The 26,951-nt window shown below is 33.2% G+C and overlaps 1 protein-coding gene across 2 annotated transcripts in view; it reads left to right on the forward strand.

The window, feature by feature from the left end:
* Hmgcr (HMG coenzyme A reductase) overlaps positions 1 to 26,951 on the forward strand; it is a 206,248-nt gene that overhangs the window by 130,666 nt on the left and 48,631 nt on the right. The window lies entirely within an intron of this gene.

A 26,951-nucleotide genomic window follows, 5' to 3' on the forward strand; every position in this document is an offset into this window, starting at 1 on the left:
AACTCCTAACCGCCATTCTTCTCTATTCAGCCATAGGCCTGGAGGGATTTCTCTTTCCTCTAGTTCTTTTTCAATTCCCTCTCTCCAGCTTTTTCTCGGCCTTCCTCTTTTCCTTCTCCCTTGTGGTGTCCACGTCAAAATCTGTTTTAGAATCCTGTCATCTGGCATTCTCTGTACATGGCCGTACCATATTAACTGTTTTGTTTTTATGTCATCAACTATTGTATGCTTGACTCCCATCATTTCACGTATTCTCTCATTTGGTATCCGATCTGTTCTTGATTTTCCTGCTGCTCTTCTCCAGAAGTCCATTTCTGTTGCTAGTAACAGTTTCTCTGTTCTTTGTTTCATTTGCCAAACTTCGCTGCCATATGTGATTACACTTTTAAGTATGGTGTTGTATATGAGTTGTTTGTTCGCTTTAGATATTGTTTGGTCCCACAGCATTCCGTTCATCATGGATATGGCTTTTCTACCCTGTATGTTTCTGTCTTTTATAGCAGCATCGAGTGTTCCATCTTGAGTTATCTTCATACCCAGGTACTTGTATTCATCACAGTTTCTAATTTCTACCCCATCGTCTAATATAATGGACTGTTTTGTCCCTCCAATACACATGGCTTCAGTTTTCTTAATGTTGACTTCGAGACCCCATTTGTTATATTCTTCTATTAGCTTCCGAGTCATGTAACTCAAGTCGTCATGATCCTGAGCAATCAGTATTTGGTCATCAGCGAAACATAAGGTGTACAGTGTAGTCTCGTCATTGAGAGGAATTCCCATGCCATTACATTTTCTTTTCCACAGCTTGAGTGCTTGTTCCAGATAAATTTTGAAAAGGGTAGGCGAAATACAGCAACCCTGCTTTAGTCCTTTCGTGACCTTAAATCCTTCAGATATCCTTGATCCAGTTTTAATTTTTGCAGTCGTTCCATTATACAAACTTTGGACTGCTTTGATAAGACCATGCTTAATGTTGGTTTGCTGTAGGGTTGACCATAGTTTACTTAGGGGTACACTGTCATATGCTTTTTGTAAGTCTACGTACATCAGGTGAACTTCTTTATTGACGGCTGTTTTTTTTTTCAATAAGTTGCGTAATAGAGTACAGGTGGTCTACTGTGGATCGGCCAGCTCTAAAACCAGCTTGTTCCTCTGCTTCGTAATCTCTATAGTCATTTTCTATTTTGTTCTTAATAAGTTTCCCATACATCCTACTTATTGTGCTGTTTACCGCAATTCCTCTGTAATTTTCACACTGATCCTTGCTGCCCTTTTTGTGGATAGTTGACATGATAGATAATTTCCACTCTTTTGGTAATTCGGCTCCATTCAAGCAGTCTTGAAAGAGTTTTCTTAACTGTTCCTGGAGTTTATCTGTACCGGCTTTCACTAATTCTGCAGGGATGTCACCAGGACCAGGGGATTTTCCATTTTTCAGGGATTTGGTTATTTCTTCCATCTCTGATTTACTTATTTGTAATGGTGATGAATTTATACGTATACCTATCGTGTTGTCTTCCATGTTAGCAAATTCTGGTCTTTGTTCTGTTAGTAATTTTTTGAAATATTATCTTCATTTAATACTACATTTAAGTTGAATGGGGTCTTTAAACCTGAAAAGAAAATAGCTTCAGAACAACAATAAATTTTGTAGGAAAAAACTCCGAGAAAGGGCCTGTAGACGAACAGATTTAACAAAAATGATCACGAATACCTGGTATATAACTAAACGCTATTACCATAATTTCAACAGTGAAAATAAATTTAAAATACGTTTCAGAAATAATCATGCTTATAGAGATAACGGTAATTCAAAACATCCTACAAAAGTATTAACAAATTCCACTCTTGAAATAATTGCTTCAAAAATAGGTCCTACAGTTCATTGCTCCATTTTTCTGAAGGTGCATATGCATATTAGATAAAAAGCATATTAGCTGAATGACTCATTAAATTCAAGGTATACACCGGCTATATATTATAATTATATCATTTCATAAAGTTAAAGCAGCATCAGAACTTTTGTATTGTCTATGTTAATTGATTCTGACGCCGAGGTCAGTTTTGTTTAGAATCTCACTTATAAAATATGAGGTTTGAATTAAAAGAAAATCAAAATTGTAATATGGTTATATTTTAATCAGATATACAGTTGATGAAAATTTAGAAAGTAGTTTAATTCACGTTTTAAAACAATTATGATATTTCCAACATAATAGGGCTGAAAAATAAACTAATCAGCTAAACAATAGCACATAATACTAAAAATACGGTGAAAACACTCTGAAATCGAATTTAAAATCAACAGCGCAGAACAAAAACACAAAATGACCCCAATTTGATGGCTATGAAGGATGGTAAAATCTGTGGTAATCCTCAAGAGAACTTGGTTCACAATCCAATTACCTTCGCTATAATTTACAAACTTTAAGTAGCATAAAGCAGTAAATATCTCCTTCTTAGTAAAATAAATGTACAGGAAACGATCAAAATAGTCAAAGTCTTTCAAAGAGTTTGTAAACGTGACTTGACGTGTTGTTGGTTTCCTTTATGAACACCAGCTGTCGATTTTTAGTTTAAAACAAAAGGTGTATTTATTTATTATTAAAATTACATTAAACTTGTAACAAATTAACTGTTTACTATTAAAATACTTAACAAACCAAAACGCAGAAAACCAAAACGATGACATTTTAAATTATTATAGTGATCAAAAACAAGAAACAAAGGAAAACGTTGTTTCTTCTAGTTCAAGACATTTCTTATAACAGAATTTAAAACAAATGGTATAAAAGTTTGCTAGAGCATCATTTATAATCAGAATTTACATTTACATCATACATTGTTGAGCTATTGGTTGCTAAAAGAAACATTAGATTAGGTATACAAATTTCTATGAAGGACTACAAATTTTGCACTTTTCGTTTGGTCATTTTAAACATTATTACCTTGTTTAGGAGATGTACCTCTTCAAGGAAGGATAATATTTCATCAAAACCACTCCATGCTTTGTTTTTAATTTTATATTTTATCATGTCTAAGATATCTTCCTCTGTTATATAAGATAGAAACAAACTATTTTGAACAAAATCGTTGGAATGCTGAAAATTAGAATTGGGTTTAATTATTTTACTAATTATATCTTCTGGTACAGCTATAAAGTAATCATTAAATTTGTTTGATACTATATCTGAATCTGTAATCCTAGTATCATCTATTTTTAGACAGATATTTTTTTGTTTTCCATTAAGTTCATTTATAACAGCCCATGTGGTTTTGTTTTTGTTAGAGGATTCAGAGATTTTATTAAAATAAAACTGACCCTTTGTGGTCTCAACAAGAACTTTGTGCTGATATTTGTTTTGTCTATATAGAGTTTTTAGCTTAGGGTATGCCTTACTTAAAGTACACAAATCCTTCAGACTATCTGAAGAAGATTTTACTTCTTGTGTGAACCATGTTTTTTTTTTGTTTTGGTAATGTTTGGTTTTTCTAATAGGACAACTAATATTGAAATAGAACTGTAATTTATCATGAAAGGCATTATATTTACTCTTAATATCAGTTGCATGATAAACATATATCGTAAGTAAAAGGGGGAGTAGCAGTATGCTGCTAGAGGAGCGGGATAAGATGATGGTGGCCCTACTTTTTTTTTAGAAGGAGAAGTTGAAAGCCTAAGCACGCCTTGAGGAGGAAGCACCTCTGCTGTTACCAGATACACGATGGGAATAACTTTTGGATTAGCATTTTTGGCTCTCAACTTATTTTATCTGCGATTTTTAATGAAGGTTGCTTCTAGGACGTCGTGATACTCATCAGGAAGTTCGTTACCAGTCGAGTGTAGAAGTTTGGCTGGAGGGAATTCAACTTTTTTGTGGTATTCAGGTTCAGTTTAGCTCGGTTGTTAAGGCTATTTATAGTGCATAGTATGTGTCTCTTGCTGAGAGAATGAATTATGTTCTCAATAGTGTGCATTTTGGAAAGTGGACGGACTAATGCCGATGGATAGTCAGCACGTTTTCTCATACATTTCCGCAGGACTGGTATAATAATTAAACAGTAAGCCAATTGGCTACAGTATGACCAGTGTAGAAGAGACAGCTTCCAGAGAAGAAAAAAAATATTTTCATAAAATGTGTTACTTTGTATGAAATAAAGTCAAAGTAATCAATATATCAGTTACTATGCTATAAAATAACAGTCTTTACGGACATTTTCAAATAAATTTGTTTGCTTTAAAACCATACTAAACAGTTAATAGATGTATATTTAGAATATTTGCAGCAATAAAATGTTTTCGGAATCTTCTATAAATTATGCAAAAAATAAATGTCTGCGTTTACTTAGAACGCCAAAATGTAAATAAATGTCGGAGATAGTGTACAAAGTGGAATAATAAGCCGTTAAGTACTTTCAAATGCCTAATTAAAATTACTTTGTAGCATGGAGCCATGGGGCGGATAGATATTTGCTACAAATTACGGAACACATGTGAGACAATAATATAATTTATGTCATAATTCGAACAAAAGATTGTCAGGGTATCCTATCTTATATCGTCAATGTGAGCGAATATGTCTTTGTCTGATTGTACTAAATGGCGATTTATTGAATATAATTGAATCTTCTATAGTACTTTTTGTAGTAATTCAATTTATCATACAAACGGTAAAATAAATAACATCCCCGTTGCAAAAGTGAATAATTACAAATATCTTGGAGTTATTATAAATGAAATAAGCGATAAAAACGTTGAAATCAAAAATCTAGTGAAACAGTCCATTTTCATAAAAATTAAGAAATTGTTTAATAACCGTGACAAGTCTCTCTCTGCGAATAAGAATGTTAAGATGCTAGGTACGTGTTTATTACCTTACTGTACGGTGTAGAAGCGTGGAATCTAAAGTAGAACAATACAAAAACATTAATAGTTTAAACAAGTGAGAGAAAACGGTAGATGATTTGAATTATGTTGTGATATGCAGACAAAAAAAAACAGACGAAAACTAGTAGAAACAGGCCACATAATTGTTGTAATCAGATAGATCAAACTAAAATACGACAGAAGGGAGATGAGTACAGAGAAGTCTTAAGAAAAGAATTTGTAGAACATTATCAACAAGAATACTCCGACATGAACACAATTAATAAAGAAATGCAACGAAAGCTCTTGAAAGCAGGACTGACTGTTGCAAAGAAAACGAAAAATAAAGAAGACAGAATAAGTGACAGAACAAAACGGTTGATGGAAAAGAGACGCACATTTCTAAGGGAAGGAAAGCGAAACACCAATGGTTTCAAAGAATTGAATAAACAAATAAAGAAGGGAGTAAAGGAAGATTTAAGGATCTATAATGAAAACAAGGTAGAAAAAATGATAGAAAAGAACCGAGGCCTGAAATGCCAAAGATCAAACTTAGGAAAGCCTATAATAATCTCATTGAAGAATAAAAATGGAAAAGAAATAAGAGAAAAAAATGAAATCCTAAAAGTTATTTAAACATTTTACCGTGATTCATATTCCTCAAACAAGAACCCAGATAACACGGCAAAGGAAGGTCTTAAGAGAAAGATAACGAATGTCAACTCAGAAATACTCCCTAACATAGAATCCTTCGAAATAAAACAAGCTATGGCACAACTAAAGAACAATAAGACTCCGGGTCCAGATGGAATACTTGTAGAAATGTTGAAGGAGGGGAGTGAACTTCTTCTCGAAGAATTAAAATTTTTTTTCAACGAACGTCTTCACAGAGGAGAAGTCCCAGATAATTGGAATGAAAGTTTGACAATACTTCTTTTCAAAAAGGGAGACAAGGGAGATCTGAAGAACTATAGGCCAATCTTAGGTTTCTAATCTCAATAAGAAAAGTAAACTGAAATATGAAAAAAGTCTTAATAACGAGTGTTTCCACCTCTACTACGTACAACAGGCCTCACATCGTTGGCCCATACTTAAAATTAATTGCCGTATTTCATTTTGGTCTAGTTCTCTCCAAATTTGGATCAGCCTCTCTCCCACTTCCTGTAAGTTGTTTGGTTGGATCGGTGTCGCTCTTAATCACCTACCAAAGATATCCCAGAGATTTTCAATCGGAGTTAAATTCGGACTATGTGTTGGCCATTGAATAGTGTTAATTTCTACCTCTTCTAGATAATTTCTGACGATTTGTGCAGCGTGAGGTCTGGCATTATCTTGCATTAGTAAGAAATTTTCACCGATACAAGGAGCGAATGGTACTACATGTTGCTCCAGGATCTCCAATATGTACCTTTCAGCTGTAACAGTTCCATTTTATATGACCACTAGGTCCGTACGTGCGGTCAAAGAAATACCACCCCACACCATAACGGATCCTCCACCAAAAAAATTTGGTGTGTGAGAAGTTTACACTGAGCATATCGTTCGTTGGGTCGTCGCAACACACGAACACGTCTGTCGTTATTGTACAAACAAAATCGAGATTCATCAGTCAATAGCACTCGTTCCCAGTCAGCCTCTAACCAATTAACGTGTTCTCTGGCAAAATGTAGTCTCCCCCTTCGATGCTCTGCAGTTAATAGAGGACCTCGGGCGGCAATCCTAGGTGTTAAGTCGTATTAAGTCGCTGGCAACCAGTTTTAGTACTAATTTGTATAGCATGCACGTCTCGAAGCTGAATTTGTAGACTTCGATGTGTTACAAAACGTTTTCGAAGAGCAGTAATTCTTAAAAATCGATCTTGAATAGGGGTAGTTACCCGGTTTCGTCCTTGCCCTGGTCTGCGAGTAAGATCCCCTGTTTCGAGGAATCTTTCTAACACCCGTGAGACGGATGTGTGGGACACATTAAACCGACGACCAATTCTTCGGTAACTCCAACCTTCTTCCGACAGTATCACTGCTTGGGCACATTCATCTCGGGTTAAATTACGTGAATGACGCTCCATAATAAACACAATTAACAATAATCAACAATTAAACAGTAGCCGAATAAAATTCGTGAACACTTGGAAATTAGTATATTTATAGAATTAGTACATTTTTTGCTTCTTTTTGTTTTGTTGCAAAAAAAAACTATAGTAATAAAACACAGTCAATAAATATAGAGTGTACCTACGAATAGCATATACAAGGGGCTTGCAAAATATAACATTACAATGGAAATTTTTATTAACGCTAATAAAATATTTTAATATTTCAAAGTGGTGCGCTAATTTCTTGGAGAAGTGTATAAACAATGTAAATAAATATTTATTTTAAATTGTTTAAACAAATTACTCAGTTACTTACTAAGTCAAAAAAAAATAAATAGTATATAAAAAAGGAATATTAAACAGAAAAAGATTTATGGCAAAGTCACGGTAAGCAGTTCAGCGGATGTTCTGCAATGAGTCATTAATCATTATTATATTCTTCTGAGCAGTAAAAGCAATGTTTCAGAAGATATTTTTTTATAACTTTTTCGAAACTATTACAGCTTAGTTGTTTAATACTTTTTGGTAAAATACTGTAATAGTTATAATTAAGGCAATTTTTATCTGAAAGATGTAATCTACGGCGATTTGTTCGTAAGTAGTGACCGTGAACATCAGACTGCTTTATTAAATGCCCCCGTTTTCTGTGAATTTCAGTTAGAACTTGAAATTTCAACAGAGTAGGTACCGGCGTAATTTTGAATTTGAAAAGCTTTCCGGGATAAACAATTTCAATTCTGCAGTAACTGTTAACTGAAACTTCTTGAAATTTTTAAAGCTAAATATTTGTGATAGTGTCCTTATTCTTAAGCAAAATCTAAGTTTTTTGTGCATTTTTAGAAAAGTTATTAATAATTTTCAAAAAAATCTACATTTGAAGTAATTTGGCAATAATTTAGCAACAAATTAACAAAAACTGCAAAACTGATTTTATGTGCTTTTTCAGTAAAATTGTGTTACTTTTCTATATTATTAAGCGGTCTTCACCTTTAGTATTAAAAATCAAATAGCGATCTTACGTTGTTTACATATTGTTTATAGGGAAAAAAGTAAGTTTAATCTGTTGCATATTTTGTTTATTACACCTGATAGATACCTGTACCAACGAATGTCACGAGAAAATCTTTAGTTCTTTGGTCTATTATAACAGAGTATATTAGTTACATTACAAACTGATCATTAAGCAATTTAAAAGTTATCAGAGTATAATAGATATTAAGAGATATATGTTTTGATAACAGTAGATTTTTAATGAAGAGTTTATTTAGAATTGTTTTATTAAATTTATGATTATTAAATGTTATCTAAAACTAATAAATCATATCGTCGAAGACATGTTGAATGAAATAGTTTTTTAAATTTAAAACAATGTTCAACTCAAGATTGTTCATATTTGAAATTTATTTGTAATTCTTTATAATAATTTTCGTTGTCAAAAATAAGCAATCTTCAGCAAAAATCACATTTTTTGACAAACCTCGTATACGTCTGATAAAAGTTAATATCTGGTGGTTGTATTTTAGGTTTTGGATTATGCAGAATTTTCTATAAAATATATATTTTTTCGTTATGATCAATATTAATAAAGTTTTCCATATGCCGCCAACTTACGAAGACACACTATATATATATATATATATATATATATATATATATATATATATATATATATATATATATATATATATATATATATATATATATATATCAACAGAAAGAAAAACAGAACACTCTTTTTGTTTTTCTTTTATTTGTGTTGGCTTTAATAATTTGTGTTACGCCACTGTCAATATACTTAGTCTTATTTAGCTTTTGACAGTGACTCTTGTCTTGTCATTATTAGTTTTCATTACTGCTATAAGACCCATTTTAATATTAGTTAAAAGCTTCAAATTTTGTTTCGTTTTGTACAGTTGTTCTTTTTGCAGAGAAACGCAATTGAGTTTTATTAATGAAACTTTGCTGATTGAAGAAACAAATATTATTTCGTATATATTATGGTACATAATATCCAAAAAAGTTATTTATTTCTGTTTTTATTGTTTCCGTTTAATCAGTGACTCGTGTTACACTGGTTACTATTAAAATAGACCCACAGAAATGGGAAATAATTACTTTTTGTTGGTACGTGAGGTTTCTAAGATTGACAAATTTTCCATGGAAATTTTACTAGCAAAGCTGCTACACCTACCAAAGAACAATTTAAATATTTCCCAGCATGTGTTTCGCACTCTTGTATTTATTTGAAATTAAATTATGAAAACGTTAGTGAATCCAATAGGTTACAGGACCGTAGTGTATTTTCCCTTTTTAAAGACAAGTTAATGTTTTGTTGATAATACAATGACTTGAGTATCTACAAATCGTTACAGAAGAAAGTGAAAGAATAGTATTGTATATAAAAATAATTGACATGGCCTTAAATTTTCGCTTCGCTGATTTGTGTTCAAACATCTTCATTTTCCCTGGAGTGACAAGCATTTTTGTACATCAGCATTGATTTTGAACGATACAAAAGAAGAACAAAATTATTGATACAAAGTAGGAAAAGATGTTTCGTATATATAACATCGTTTAGACCTCTATCTTCAATCGCACTGTCTACTTCTTGTTTCCTCGATGATCTTGGTCTTGCCCTTGTCGGGAATCCATTTTAACATTCACTTTGGTCATCAATGGTCATTCATCCTTTCGACTTTATCATACCATTCCATCCTTTGGCATTCTATAGCTTCCAGGATGTCCTACTCGATAAACTTTATTAACTTTTATTTTGGAGTTACTCAATAAACCCTCGATAAACCTAACTGTATTAACCGTTACTTTGGAGTTTTCCGTGCAAATGCAGTATTCGATTATTGTTTTCAAATTTCTAGTTGGTTGGGTCCACGTTAATTTATGGATATTTCCTCATTTTGTTTAGATTTCTGTAAAACTTTCGAGTTTTGTTTTGGTTTCTTAGCAATTATATGCTTTCTAACTGCTTTTCCGCAAATTGCCTTTTTTTTCTTCTATGTAGGTAATCTTTTTTCTTCTTTACCAATCTACCACGGTGCTCCTTGGTTATTGTCATTAGTTCTGCTTTAACCATAGTATCTGTAAATGAAATACATTTTTCTCGTATCCACCTCTGCATGACGGATTTTCTTTCCGTCATCGTTGGAATACGTTCAACAAGGCGGCTGCAGTAAGATGCATTATCTACTACTATGACATAGTTACTATTTATACGCTGTAGAATGTTCTCGTACCACTTCTCGAAATATATGGAGTTCATATCTTCATGATTCCCGGTTTTCTTCAATACAAAAACAAGGGCATCATTTTGCAGAAAACCAGTATCGCTGCCAATATGAGCTACAGTTACCCTGGCCCTTACCTGACGTTGCTCGCAACCCTGTCGACAAACCTTCAACAAAGGCTTGCCATGCATTTGTTACTGTTGTTAACTTTGGCGACTGTATATCCGGCGTTAACGCTTTAAAAACGCGAACTAACGCCTATAAGTACAATTGCTTTTTACTTTGCTGACGCATGGATTAATGGTGCCATTTTACTAGCGCCAGTTGATTTGAATTGTTTTCATGTGCCAATAAACTTGCGCCAATAATCAATGCATGTATACCTCTTGACAATGTTAATAATTGCTATTGGTGGTTGTACTGAGAGGGCCCATATACCATCGTTTTCAAAACAGAGAAATATGCGACATTTCCAGACAATCTGCTCTTCAGTCTCAGAGCACAGCGTGCCCACTGCCTTACCAGGCACTCTCCAATATAGAGTTTTACACGCTGGATGGCTCTGCTTGTTTGTAGCAAGTACTACATCCTTTTCATTTCTTTATGGGCTTGTAATCTCGAGTAAACAGACTCCTTTTGCTGAGTTATGGTTGTCTACGACAAATACTGTGTTTTATTACTATATACCCTTCCTCCATCGAAGAAGAAGTAGACTTGATGTCAGATCCAACCACGTTGGCATGTTTTAAATAACATAAGTATGAGTTCGATTATAATATGATCTTCACAGATGTCACCGCCGCAGCACATATTTCCTTGCCAATAACAGTTTTTAAATACCAAATAATTTTTCAATGATATGTGTGGATTTAATAAATTAATTCAGATAAAAACTTTAACTGAATAGTAAGGTAAGACTTGGCTAATTACGAAATTCACAGAACGACAAAGCTACGGACAGATCACAAAGGAATTCTTCTTCTTCTAATAGCGCTACAACCCTTTGTGTGTCATGGCCTGCTTAACAATGTTCTTCCATTCTGCCCTGTCGGATACTTTCCTTCGCCACTGCCTGATGTTCATGGTTTTAAGATCCCTCTCTACGTCGTCTATCCATCTTTTACGGAGCCTTCCTCTTGTTCTATTTCCTTGGGGCTTCCATATCTGGACTACTTTTACAGCTCGATTATCTGGCATTCTTTCTAGGTGACTAAGCCAGTTTAGTCTTTGTCACTTTACAAATCTAACAATATCTGCGCTCTGCATTAGTTCATCCAGCTCGTGGTTCATTTTAATTCTCCACGAATCATTGCTGTATTGGGTTGGTCCAAATATCTTCCTTAGTATTTTGCGCTCAAATATTCTCAGTTGATTTTCATCAATGGTTCAGAGAGTCCACGTTTTACATCCATATGTGACCACTGGTCACATATGGATGTGACCATCCATAACCATCCAGCTAACTACTGTTTTGTAGATTCTAAGCTTAGACTCACGATTCAGTAACTTACTTTTCATTAAGTCTTTGTATGCATAAAAGCACTTATTACCGCTAAGAATCCGTGCTTGTATTTCTTGACTGATGTTGTTGTTGTCATTTATTACTGAGCCTAGGTAGGGAAAAGTGGAGGCATATTTGTAGGTATGGTTGTCTACCTTCAGATTCTCATGTTGATTCGATTTTGTGCACTCCATATATTTTGTTTTGCTTCCATTTATATATAGACCAAACGTAGCAGCTTTTCGTTTCAGTTCTATAACTTTTTCGCTTAATACCCTTTTATTGCGGCTTATTATAGCAACATCATCCGCATATGCGCATATTTGCATTGATCTTGTATTAATACTGCCGTTTATATCCAGTTTTCTAACAACAGCTTCTAAAGTTAGATTAAAAAGTGTTGTTGATAAGGCATCACCTTGTCTAACTCCATTTTCAATATCAAAGGCCTGCGCCATATCTCCATCTATTCTCACCATAGCTGTGGAACCCTCCAGAGTCATTCGTATAAGTTTAACCAACTTATTGGGTATCCCTAACATAGATAGTTGCTTTAACATCTTTTGTCGATCTACTCCATCAAACGCCTGTTTGAAATCGATATACAAGTTGTAAATAGGTATGTTATATTCAACACATTCTTCATGTATACCAACATATGTATTTGGTGTATAGTTGACCTCTTTGGTCTGAAGCCACATTGGTATTCACCAAGCATCTCCTCCGAAAACGATTTCAGGCGATTGTATATAATACCTGATAATATTTTGTAGACGACATTTAAAACTGTTATACCCCCATAATTTTTGCAGAGTCGTGTCTCCCCCTTTGTACATAGGTAGTATGATTCCTACTTTCCAATCTTCTAAGATGGCTTCTAGTGTCCATATGCGGTCGATTAGTTTATGGATACGCCTCCATAGCGCATGTCCACCATTCTTTATCAGTTCTGCAGTTATTCCATCTGTGCCAGGTGCTTTGTTATTTTTTAGATGTTTTATGACGTTTATCGTTTCTTCCAATATTGGTTGCTCAACTAGTTGTTCTGCTGTGTGGTGAATTATTTCTTCATCTTCGTTTTGTTCTTTTTCTGGGTTTAACAGCTCTTGAAAATGCTCCTTCCACCTTCTCATTACTTCCTCTTTCTCGCTGATAATTGCCCCATTGTTGTCCTTGCAAACTGTTGATCTTGTCATGTATCCTTGGGTGTATTGCTTGGTTTCCTTGTAATTTTTTTTTTCACAAAGGAATTAATTTATAATAAAATAATTTAACCCTAAAAAAAATAATGAAATACCGACGCCGCTGGAATTGTGGAATTTCTCAACAGTTGGCGGATTTAAAATCATTTCTTACCAATTAATCACCCTCTCCAATAAATTGTTGGACTATAGTGACTTCTTATCTACAATACAATAATGTAAAACAAACGTTTATATGGTAGATATTTATTACAAAGCACGGAAACTTTATGCCTAAACCATTCAAATATTTAAATATATTTCCGGATTATATTCTTGTAGAAATTTTTCTTCAGCTACACCCATCCTAATTTAGTAACAAACTGATCCTAAATTTAAAATTTCAATGTAAACATACACATAAATATGCTAATTTGTACCATGACCTAATGAACACATTGTGAAATGAAACTTTTTGATTTGTCAATTGTGTTTAATGACATTTCAATTAACGTCACTTTAATGATGTCTCTAATTGATTTAATTAAAATGGAACTGAAAATGTTTGATTTTAAGTCTATAACGGCGTTAATGCCGGTATTTAGACGAAAACTTATTATAATATATTTTTTTTTATCAGAAAACCTTCATTCAAACACTAAAATTTGGAAGCATTATTGTCGTTTTGTATCGCAGTCTTGTTCTTCCCATTCCTTTCTCTTCAACTAAAATTGGTAAGCATCCGTTAAGAGTTTCTATATAAAATAAGCCTAAATCTTTCTTAACCATACTTTTTTCTCATCCTTTATTTCCTTCCTCCCATACATTATTCTTACAATTTATTCTAAAGCCAGATTGAATAGAATACAAGACAGTGCGGTTTCTTGTCTGAAGCCGGTGCTTGCCGAAAACGCATTCGTCAAATTTTTACCCTAAATTATATGTTTAACATGGTACCTTTGACTAGTTCTACCAATTTCTTTGGTATGTCAAAGCTGGTAGGATACGTCTTTGGTTGATCCTAAAAAGTATACCTGCCACCACTGCATATAAAATTAGAATTGATAGAACACTTTGTCTAAGCTATGAATAAGAATGGACAAGGTTTTATGTACTTAGAAGAAAATATAAAGAATGCTTCTTTTGTAGGTCCACAAATACAAAATTTGATAAAAACTTGACAAAAAAGTAGACTAATAGAAAAAATAGCATGGACCTGTTTCAAAAATGGGGTTAAAAACTTCTTGGGAAACTATAAAGACGACCACTACACGGTAAGCAATCTACTGAAAGCCTACAATGATTTGGGACGCAACATCTCCCTGAATATCCATTTCCTTGATTCCCACTTGGACTTATTTTCACAAAATCTTGGAGATATTAGTGATGAACATGGAGAAGGTCTCCATCAAGATATTTCAAGTATGAAGTCCGAGAATGCTGGATGACTAGTACTGCACACTTAACAGAGATGTGCCAGAAGCAAAATACTGAAGAAAATCCCTCAGAACCACCTTTTAATGTAGTAAACCCATAGCCGTATAGCAGTAAATATCTAAAAAAATGTGTTATTTGTATTTGAGTGTCTCGTGATAGAAAAAAACTATTATCATTTTTGTATTCAGTATAAAAAGTACTATAAGAATCAGTCTATAAAACTTTTAGGACAAAGCATTATATTTTTTTTCTTGTCCGGTGTTATTATAGCATATTGGATCAGATATAATCGATTTTGTTGTAAATGTGTGTCAGGTTACTTAACAAAAAAATTCATTCAGATTCCAAACAGGACACCATCGAATAAATTTTCAACTCGTGTCATCCGAAAACAAGACACTGACATAATTTTCATAATAAAATTCGTTATCTAACTTGAGGTGAAAGTGAAGGAGGTGCTTCTTTTTTATTAACATACGAATTTTTCTAACGATAGCATTCTTATTTTCTATTTACTGATTTGAAGGACGAATATTATTAACTATTATATATATTTTATACGATTTTTAATAGTCCAGTCAATGACCATTTTCCCGCATAATTTTCTATAACCAAAATGGTGCATTCTTGCACCAAACCTTGGCTATAGGTTCTCCTTACCCTCAACTTCAAAGTTGACCCTGTGCCGTAGAATGGTTTTACCCTGGGGCAATGCCAACTCTTCTGGAGGGTAAAAAAATTGTCTTTCAAAATTGCACCGAGAATGAATATACTAACGAATTAAGTAACTTTTGTCCTATACTTTCTTTTCTGAAAGTCAATACTTTTCAGACCTATTCGCAAGTAAAAATGTCAATTTTTTAACAAAAAAAAACACTTTTTAAACGGTTTTTTGAATGTTACTTACGCGTACTTACACGGTACTTATAAGAAAAAAAAAGAATGGTGGATGTATAATGTATGTAGACCAATAGAAGCGAAGAAATAGAATATTGAAAGTTGGTTCTTCTTCTTCAAACACCAAAATTGAATGTTTCAACGTGAAATATGAATAAACCATTGCATTTTTCGTGAAAAACTCATAAAAGCTTTTTTGTAGTGATTAAAAAATCTTTATTTTTATTTTTTATAAAAATCAATATCCTAAGGGAGTTATGACAAAACTAGAGTTGGTCTGTATTTTTTCAGAGACAAAAAAACGTGAAAACCACCCCCTAATTACCACCCTAATTGAAAATAATTATTGCCCCTTTACAATTCACTTTATTAATATATTTACTTATCGTATGCTTTAGAAGTTTGGCTGATTTGAAATGCTTGGTGTTGAGAAAGAATTGAGTTTGAATTGAGAAAAGGATTTTTATATTTTTACAAACAATTCCCTTTTTTTTTTCGAATAAATACAAAATATTAGAGATACGCAAAATTTCTTAGAGTTTAAAATTTTAGGTTTTGTTTTTTTATATGTAGTTTTATGTATAGTTCTATGTGTAGTTTTTGATTTATTTGAAAAAAAAGGAATTTTTTGTAAAAATACAAAAATCCTCTTCTCACCTCAAACTCAATTTTCTTCAAAACTAAGCATTTTAAACTAGTCAAACTTCTTGAGCTCACTATAAGTACATTAATAAAGTGAATTGTAAAGGTGTAACGATTATCTTAATTAGGGTCGTAATTAGGGGGTTTTTTTATTAATTAAAAAAAAATTAACTTATATACTTACTTAATTCCTATAATTGTTAATTTAATTAATTAATTAAATTAACAATTATAGGAATATATGGTGTAAACGATGACGCAAATCTAGCAGAAAAAGATCAATTTTATGACCTACTAAACGAAACCCTTATAAAAGTGGGAAACCAGAGAGAAATAATACTTCTGGGGGATTTTAACTCGAGAGTAGGAAAAAGGGAGAAAGATCCTGTAATCGGAAGATATGGTGAAGAGGCTGAAAATGATAATGGTAGACGACTAATTGAATTATGCCAACAACACCAGCTAAGAATATGGAACGGTTATTTCAAACATAGAGATATACATAAATACACTTGGCACCAAGACAGTAGAAACATAAAATCTATTATCGACTATGTCATTACAAAACAAAACACTAAATTAAACATCCAGGAAACTAGGGCTTACAGGGGTAAGGAATGTGGATCTGACCATTATTTGGTTGCGGCTAAGACTCTGATTCCATTTAACCGACACGTTGAAAGCATCAACACTCCAAAAGGAACTGATATAAATCTGAAGAGATATAATGTCAGAAGCCTACAAGAATATAGCACTAAAATCTTATACCAAAATAGATTAAATGAAAAACTACTCGAGGAATACCTAACTGCTGAAACCAACCAATTATACGAACATATAACTGACTGTATTCACCACGCAGCCCAAGAAGCTCTAGGCGAAGAAACCAGAACAGTCCACAGATCAGCGGGAAAAATCACTTGGAATACACAGCTTGAAGAGTAAAGAAATAAGAAACAGGAAGCGTACAAAAGATGGCTGAACACTAAGAATCTTGAAGATAAAGAAATATACAAAGAACGGCAAAGAATATTTAAAGATATGACAAGGAACAACAAAAATGAAACATGGGATGCAAAATGTAAAGAAGTTGACTGTTACATCGGAGGAGCGCGATCATCAGCGGCATCGAAATTAATAAAAACCCTGAAAACCGACACATCAAATAAAAGTCGAATACAGCCCATCCAGATAGATACATGGAAAGATCATTACGCAAGGGAACTGAATGAAGACAGAGATATTTATAATACTGACTCACCTCAACGAATACGAGTACAAGGTGAATATGTAAACATGGAAGAAGAACAAATACAACAAGCGCTTAAATCGATGAAGAATAACAAAGCATCCGGGCCGGAGAACATACCAGCAGAACTTCTAAAAAACGGAACACCAAAACTAATAAGCTATCTTAAAGTGCTATTCACAAGATACTTAAATGGGGAAGAAATCCCGAATAGTTGGAAAGAAGCATGGATTACTCCAATTCACAAAAAAGGTCCAAAAGATATTTGCGGAAATTACAGATGTATCTCTGTCACCAGTACCTTTAGCAGGCTGTTTGGTAAAATCTTAAAAAACATGATTGAGAAAGAATACGAACCTCATGAAATTGAACAGCAAGCAGGATTTAGAGCTGGAAGATCTTGCGTAGACCACATATTTACCTTAACACAACTGAATGAAAAGAAAGTTACAAGAAACCAGGAAATACATCTTTTATTTGTGGATCTCACAAAAGCATATGACACGATTCCTGTGAGAAAGCTGTGGCAGTCTCTTGAACGATCTTCATTAAATAGCACGATCATCGCCGCAGTCAAACAATTATACAATAAAGCATCATCAAAAATCAAACTAAACAACACCTTATCAGAAGAATTTCCAGTAACAAAAGGCTTACGACAAGGATGCTGCCTCTCTCCAATACTATTTAAGATCTATTTAAATGAAGCACTAAAACACTGGAGAAGATCATGTTCAGGAATGGGGATCCAACTTGACGACGATACAACATTATACACTCTACATTTTGCGGACGACCAAGTAGTAGTGGCAGCAGACAAGGAAGATTTAGAATTCATGACGAGACGGTTGTTTAAAACATATAAAGAATGGGACCTCTCTGTAAATAGAAACAAAACGCAATACTTATGCATCGGGAATGAAGTAGAAGATCTAATGGTCAACGAACATGAAACAATCAAGAACTGTGAGGAATATATATATTTGGGAACAACAATCAACAAGAGTGGGCGCACCGAAAAAGAGATAGAGCAAAGAATCGTGAAAGGAAAAAGGGTGATAGGATGCCTAAACCCGATGCTATGGTCAAAAGAACTATCAAATCAAAGAAAGCATCTCCTCTTTAACTCCATCTTTAAAAGTATAGTGCTCTATGGATGCGAAACATGGCAACTTACTAAATCCCTTGAGCGACGCCTACTTGCATTGGAAATGGACTTCTGGAGAAGATCAGCTAGAAAATCAAGGCTTGATAGAATACAAAATGACCATATCAGAAATATAATGGGAGTCAAGTCAACCATCATTGACGAAATTCAAAGGAGACAACTGATCTGGTATGGTCATGTGAAAAGAATGGACGACGACAGGCTGCCAAACCAAATTTTAAAATGGACGCCAAGGGAAAGAAGGAAGAGAGGAAGGCCAAAACAATCCTGGCTGGGCGGCATTCAGAAGGCAATGTCGGAAAGAAACCTTTACCCTGGCGAATGGAATGACCGACGTAGCTGGAAACTGGGAACCGAAAGGCGGAAAACGTTATAAAAAACCGGAAAAAAAAAATTAGGGGGTAATTTTCACGTTTTTTGTCGCTGAAAAAAATATGGACCAACCTTATTTTTGTCATAACTCCCTTAGGATTGACGTTAGAGACGTTTATAAAAAATAAAAATACAGATTTTTTAAGCACTATACAAAAAGTTGTGAGTTTAAAAAATAAACATATCAATAAAAAAGGGATAACTGAAGAAATTAGAAACAGGGTGCAAGCTGCTGTTTCTACGCACTGGATAAGCTTGTAGAATTGAAAACCTTAACAATGATATCAAAAGTCAAAATCTGTAAATCCATTATCAGACCTAATGGATGCGAAACATGGACAATAATGAAAGCAAATGAAAAACAGACGATTTGAAAGAAATATACCCAGAAAAATGTTTGCACCTTACCACGGTATGACTACAAACATATTACAAGATAATAGATCTTTATAATGATAATGATATTGTCCAGGTGATTAAATTCCAATCACTTGATGCTAGTGGACGTACGTAGACTTTACCTTTACTTTAAAAATTACTTTAAACATTTTTAAAACTGGTTTGGGAGGAGATTCCCATCGGAATAAGACTTGGAGTTCCAGAATGTGATAGAGAGACAGCCATTCAATCAGATCTTCAAAAAAATGAAGATCCCATTTGACTACAGATTGATGGAAGACCGAAACAATTTGAAAAAGAATGTACAGTTAGCCAAGACCTATCCCGGGTTGTAGCGCTACATGATGATGATTATGATTAAGATAAACCGCATTCAAATTAAACAGCGACTAAACTTTACATTAAAGATGAATATTCTTTAAAGCATGGATAGTTTTTATATGAAAGTCACGTTCAGCTTATGAATTATATAAATCACTAATCAACTCGAATTGCTGGGTTGGGAAACCATGTATGTTATTGTAGAGAAACCACTTTACAGTGAATTAGTTACCATTTGGTGTTCTGTGTCCGAATATGGAATAATACCTTTTGTAGAATGACGTTATTAGTCCAGTAACTCGGGCGGAAAATAGGACCTTACCTTTCAATTCTGTCGGACTGCATGGATGTATTTAACTGAAAAATTTGGATTTAAGCTTATTGTACTCTTCTTTGCATAAGTTATCTTTGGCAAAGTGTGCTTTTTGTTTTTAAGGGGTTAAAATTACCGTGGAAATAATAGGAAATTATGACGTAAATAACATTAAAAAATTATTTTTTACCACTTAAATTGCCTAACTTATGAATTAAAATCAATAACAATTCATTTATACAGTGATGAGTGCCTTAAGAACCGGCAAAATAACGCAAAAGATAGAAAACATAATACGTTGTGAAATAAAAAGAGATGAAAGTAGTAGAGGTGGGAAATTATCGATAGAAATCTCTAATTTACATTACATTACATTAGGACTATCGATAGTTTCCCACCTTTAGACGTTAGCTTATGAGCTAGTTGACTTCAGTCATAATATTACAAGTATGACGTCGAACATTAACATTTTTTAAATTTCGCATAAAGTAAAAACTGATTGAAGGCAATAAAGCAAAAGTAAACAGTTTAATTAGTAGTAATTTGATAAATACAGAATAACAAGCTATGATAATTCTGTATTGAGAAGAGTGTATGCGACGTCTCAAATCACAGTTTATTATTGATCAATACTTTAATTTTGGATAAAAACATACTCGTACTTGAACTGTTTTTACTTACATTACGTGATACGTATTACTATGACTGAAGTCAACCAGCTCATAAGCTAACGTCTAAAGGTGGGAAACTTTCGATAGATCTAATGTAATGTAAAGTAAATTATAGGTTTATATCGATAATTTCTCACCTCTACTACTTGCATCTCTTTTTATTTCACAACGTATTATGTTTTCTATCTTTTGCGTTATTTTGCCGGTTCTTAAGGCACTCATCCCTGTATATGAAATATATACAGGGTGTTTCAAAAAAAGGTAACCCCGTCTCTAGGGTAGGTAAAACACTGAAAAATAATTGGGATTTGCTTAGGAAAAAAATTTTGTAACGTCATCCGTTTTCAAGATACAGGGCGTTGAAGAAAAAAAAAATTACGCATTTTTTACGATTTTGCCGAAACTACTGGCAACATTGTAATGAAATTTTATACGAATATGTTTTGGAAGCTGATACATCCCATGAATTTGTTTTTATATCTGATTTTCATAGAGGGGCTAGTTACACGGATCGTACTAAGTATTAGTCAATATAATTTTTTAAGAGTATAATTATTAATCAAAATTTCAAGTAAACTTAAACATCATTCAATTTTACACGAAAAAGGTACTCTTGGTAATACTCGATACTGTGTACCCTTTTCGGAATATTTTGATTTGAAAATTATGAAGTAATAATTGATGCTGGTATAAAATAGTTAGTAATTAAACAAAATTCACAAGAAGAAAATTAAATTAATGACTAAGAACATAAAATAAAATTCAATTATAGTACCTCTGTAGCATAGACTTTTTCCTTAATATACGACCAAACTGCGTAGTCCAAAGGGTTAAAATCGCATGACCGAGGAGGCCAATAAATCGGAGCTTCTGCACCTCTACCAATCCATCGATTCGGAAAATGATTACTCAACCAATTACGACACCTTCTATCAAAGTGTGGTGGAGCTCCATCGTGCATAAAAAATAAAGATCTTCGCTCGTTTAGCGTTAAATCTTCTAATATCTCGAATAAGGAATTGTTTAAAAAATCAAGATACATATCACCATTTAAATTTTCAGGTAGAATATGATAACCTATTAATTTGTTACCTAAAGTTGCTGCCCAAACATTAACTTTAAATGAGTGTTGGTAATGTGATACCCTTTTGACTCGTGGATTCTCATCACACCAGTAGTGTGCATTATAGGAGTTAAACATACCTTGTCGCGTAAAGGTGGCCTCGTCCGTAAAAATAATGCATTTAAAAAAATTTGGATTGTGAGCTGTCCTTTGTTGCAATGTTTCACAAAAATCCACTCTAACCGGTAGATCATCTGACAAGAGCTCTTGGACTTGTCTGTAATGATAAGGATGTAATTGCTGTTCTTTCAGTATCCGCCAAGTACTTGAAGAAGAAGTATTTATTTGTCTTGCTATATTCCTTACGCTAACTGTTGGATCTTGATCAAGTAAATTTAAAATATTATTTTCTTTATTAATTGCTCTTGTTGTTCTTGGTCTACCAGAATTTATTTTATTTGGTCTCACATTCCCAGTTTCTCGACAACGTCGTTCAACGGCTCTAAATGATTTTTTACTTGGTAAGTTTCTTCTAGGAAACTTTTCTGCATAACGTGTCACAGCTGCACTAGAACATCCTAAACATTCGCCTAAGGTTAATAATATGTCAGTGTATTCAACATTTGAGTACATTTTGATTTGATTTTATAAATAACAAGGTTTCAAAACTCTAATTATTGTTGATTTATCGTCATAACAATCAATAAATGTCAGATTTCCATGGCACACTTGGAGAAAATAGAGGTATACCCATTAGAACTTTATCATTACTACCAGCATCAATTATTACTTCATAATTTTCAAATCAAAATATTCCGAAAACGGTATACAGTATCGAGTTTTACCAAGAGTACCTTTGTAGTGTAAAATTGAATGATGTTTAAGTTTACTTGAAATTTTGATTAATAATTATACTCTTAAAAAATTATATTGACTAATACTTAGTACGATCCGTGTAACTAGCGCCCTCTATGAGAATCAGATATAAAAACAAATTCATGGGATGTATCAGCTTCCAAAACATATTCGTATAAAATTTCATTACAATGTTGCCAGTAGTTTCGGCAAAATCATAAAAAATGCGTAAAATTTTTTTCTTCAACGCCCTGTATCTTGAAAACGGATGGCGTTACAAAAATTTTTTACTAAGCAAACCCCAATTATTTTTCAGTTTTTTACCTACCCTAGAGACGGGGTTACCTTTTTTTGAAACACCCTGTATATATGAAATAATGTTTCATAGGTTTTAAATTTTTACTCCCCTAGAAAGCGCCCATTTATGCAAAAAAAAATACTAAAATAGCCTATTTATATTTTAAAATGTTTTAATTTTCCGTTTACATAACCAAAAATTCATTCCTCACTTATAAGACGGTGTTTCTTTAGTTTAAACTCTTCAACCCTTAAAGACGACTACAACGTAAAAATAGTTTTACATACATTAAAATTCTAAACTTATGTATTTAAATCAATAAAAAGTTCCTTGCTAATGAAACATTATTTCTTTAGTTACAACTTTTTAACCCTTAGAAACTACCCCTATGCTAATAAGGGTACGAAGCACTCAATATTATTTGTTGGTGCCGAGATATTCATCTACAAAACTATTATTCGTACTAAGATATGTGAGAGCTCCAAAATACGTATCTTTTTCACGTTTCATAATATTATCTCCCAAAAATATCATTGGTTTTTTTTTTAATAAGTCAGTTCATTTTTAAGCTTTGATATATGTATACATAGTCATTTGAAAGGTAATTTCAAGGGCTACAAGACTAGGTTCCTTAAAAAGTCAAATTACCCTTCAATTTTTAAAAATCAAGGTTTAAAGCACTCGATACTATGTTCACACCAAGACATCCATTTTAATCGGTGATATCTGCATTGTTTTTCACGGTACAGAAGTTCATGGTAAAGAAAAGTCGAGAAAATTTATTGAAAAAGAACTACATTTTTGTAGCTCCAGTCAAACTTTTGGATCTAATGAAGAACTCTAAAAATGTATTGTAGAAGGAAAACGATTAATTTTGATTCTGGTGGATATTAGACTAATTATACTGCCTTTTTTTGCTTAAAATATTCGAAGAGTTCATCTTTAACAAGCTGTAACTTACTCAGTTTACAAGCAAATAACTTTTTGTAGTGCTCATTTTAACAGTCTTGTCATGTGCTATAAAAAACTTTAATATCATTACTCCCGAAAAATCAACCCTTTTCTTACAATTTAACATTGAATACATTGATCCAAGTATTCGTAAAAAAATGTCTTCTTTCACCAACCATGCCTCACTTTGTATTGTATCTAGAATATCTTGTAAAAAATTAATCTCATTCTTATTTCATAAGCTTCATTTTTGTTTTGCATGATTTTTCGATCAAAGGAATACTTTTTGAGTTATTCATGAAAAACCGTTAAAAAATGTGACATTTTTCAATGAAAATTCGCTGTTTTCAACCATAAATAGCTCAAAACAGTATTAATTTACTGAAAAAACTCTATGAAATAAAAGTTGTTTAGAATTTAATCCTCTGTTGATTCCCGTGAAGATAATATTTTTCTTGGATATAATAATTTTGGTATTTTTATATTCTGATTTGGACCATATTATTAAGTATTATCTATTTTGGTAATAATCCTTCAAATTTTCTATACGAATGATCAATGTCACTAATCCTATATTATTAACGAGAAATTATTGAACGTTTATAATAATAGATTCATTCCACAGCGTTCCTAATTAAGGGTTTGAGTAAAGATTAAATAGAATCATTCATATGATACAATCACGTTGACCTGACAGTATTATTTTATTTATTTAATAATTTACATCACAGTAGAACGCTAGCTTTAATATTGTACAAAAGTAAGCATAACTTTACAAAAATATCAAAGTAAAATAAACGATATATCTCTTCCTGGAACTACTATTATTTCAATTTCATACTGCAGGTAAATATTTCTTGCATGTTGAAATTTATGATGGATGAAAGTGTTCTTACATGTTGATTTTGAAATTTTGATAAAGGATGAAATATTCCAGAAAAGAATTTAAGTACAGGAATTAACCATAAAATGAAGCAGCTAATATTAATTTCAGCAACTTTGAAATCGTGGTTATGCTTAACTTTACGAATATACTACAGAATGTATAAAAATATATCATTAGAGAGAAAATGCATGGACATTCATATATAATAAAAATGATAAATTACTTAAGCATATACTTGCTTCAAAATTCTTGCTATTCTTGCTACAAAATTCGAAAACCACGTTTATAATAATAAAACTTATTTGAAAGTATTTATCAACAGTCAATATTTGTAAAATAAGAGTAAAAACTTACCCCCTAAAATAAGAGTAAAATAAGATGGGTGTGAATTATAACAAAAAATGAAATATTTAACCAAGAAAGGCCATTTAAATATTTTCAAATCCAACTCTACTTTCTGTTGTCTACCAGAAAGTAGGGACAACCTTTTAGATAAAACCTGAGCAAAAGAAAGTTACCAAATGAACGAAATCTAAAAAAATTAAGAATAAAATAAGAAAATAATAACATTGTTAAGTTTTTAACGTTATAAACACTTAAATCGCGCTACTTTAATAACAATGTCTTTACAATTTACGTCTACTAAACGTTCTGGTATATGACTCATTTCACTAATCCCTCGCAAGCCTTCTGTCGTCCATTTTGGACATAGACCTCTCCCAAATCCTTCCATCGATCTCTATTGTGAGCAACATACTTCCAACTTGTTCCGGCTACTCTTTTTATATCATCTATCCATCTCATATGTGGTCTTCTTCTTGTGCAATGTATTGTGGCGTTCCAACGTTGGTCTTTTTGTCTAGCAGTGTGGTCTGCGAAGCTCCATTTGAGTTAGGCAATTTTTGTGTGATATCCTCGACCCTTGTTATGATCTTACCCAGTCGTTCCTCTTTTTATCTGTCAGACGCATACCTAACATTGCTCTTTCCATTGCCCTTTCTGTGGTGGCTAGTTTATTCATATTTGCCTTGGTTATTGTCCAGGTAGGGCCTGCGTAGCGCAAGCGGTAGGATGCTTGCCTCGCATGCCGGTGGTCCGGAGTTCGAGTCCTACCGCCGGCAAGAACAACTAGACATTTTTAAAAATGTCTATAGGCCCCAGGTCGACTCAGCCTGAATAAAATGAGTACCTTGGGTAAAACCAGGGGTAATAATAGGCGGTTGAAGCGTAGCACTGGCCATGTTACCTTTCTTGTATACCGTAGGCCCTAGATATAGCAGACTACCCTGCTATACTCCCAAAGCCGCGAAGCGGTATAAAACGGGAGACTATTATATTATTGTCCAGGTTTGACATCCACATGTCATGATAGGAAGGATGCACTAATTGAACACTTTGCTCCTTAAATATTAAGGTATTTTGAGGTTATTAAGTATCCAACTGAGTTTTCCAAATCCTGCTCATGTCAGTCTTGCTCTTCTAGTGATTTCCGTTCTTTGTCAAGTTTCAGAAAGGTAGATATATTTATAAATTTGTTCTATCTCACTGCCATTTATAGTTATCCGTCTGGGGTCATCTGTGTTTGTCATTGTTTTTGTTTTTATCATATTCATTTTTAGGCCGACGTATTATGAGTTGTCTGCGAGTTCCTGCATCATAATTTGTAGTTCCTCGAATGTGCTCGCTATAACCACGATGGCATCAACGATTCTGAGATGGTTTAACGTGGTGCCATTAACGTTAATGCCATATGTTGACCAATTCGTAGTTTTGAAGACGTCTTTTTAAGGCTAGATAGATATTACGTCGCCTTATATAGCTCCTCTCTTTAATCAAATTCCAATTCAATTCAAATCTGAGTATACAATGATATCTAGATATATCATTATTTACTGCTTTCGATTGACAGTAACCTTATTTTCATTACCGCTCCCAACAAAATAAGAACCAGTACATAAGCAGAACCAATCCAAGAGATTTTTAATACAAAGCAAAGAATTGATTTGCTCCTTGATTCATGTAAATTTTTGATGGTGACTTTCGTTTTAACACAAACATTTCTTAAGAAATAAGGATCTTCATACACTAAACTAGTTCTGTCGATATGGATAACTGAGGTTACTTGAGGATACAGTTTCAGCTCTGACCAGATTGTCTACATGAGGGAGTCTTATCTCCTCTTCTCTGAAATCTGGTCAAGTATGGGTTGATAGTTAGACCCAACAACGACAGACATTGTATCTTGAGGTATGAGGATATCCTGTTTATTTTAGTCTACAGGAAATTTAATGGCACGCTCAGAAATGGAAATAACATCAGAAATTCAAAATCAAGAAATTTCCCAGAAGGAGGAATTTAGCGGGATTAGGCCTCTAACACTGAATGGTTCAAGTATAAATTTGGTGAGTGAAGTAAAGTACCATGGGATTATATTACATTCGAGACTTACTTGGAGTCAGCGAACACAACAAATAACCAAAAGGGCGGTAACTACCTTAATGGTTGCCAGACGCACTAATGTGAAATTGTGGAATTTAAAACTA

This window comes from Diabrotica undecimpunctata, chromosome 10 (genome assembly GCF_040954645.1).
Source record: "Diabrotica undecimpunctata isolate CICGRU chromosome 10, icDiaUnde3, whole genome shotgun sequence".
NCBI classification, from domain to species: Eukaryota; Metazoa; Arthropoda; class Insecta; order Coleoptera; family Chrysomelidae; genus Diabrotica; species Diabrotica undecimpunctata.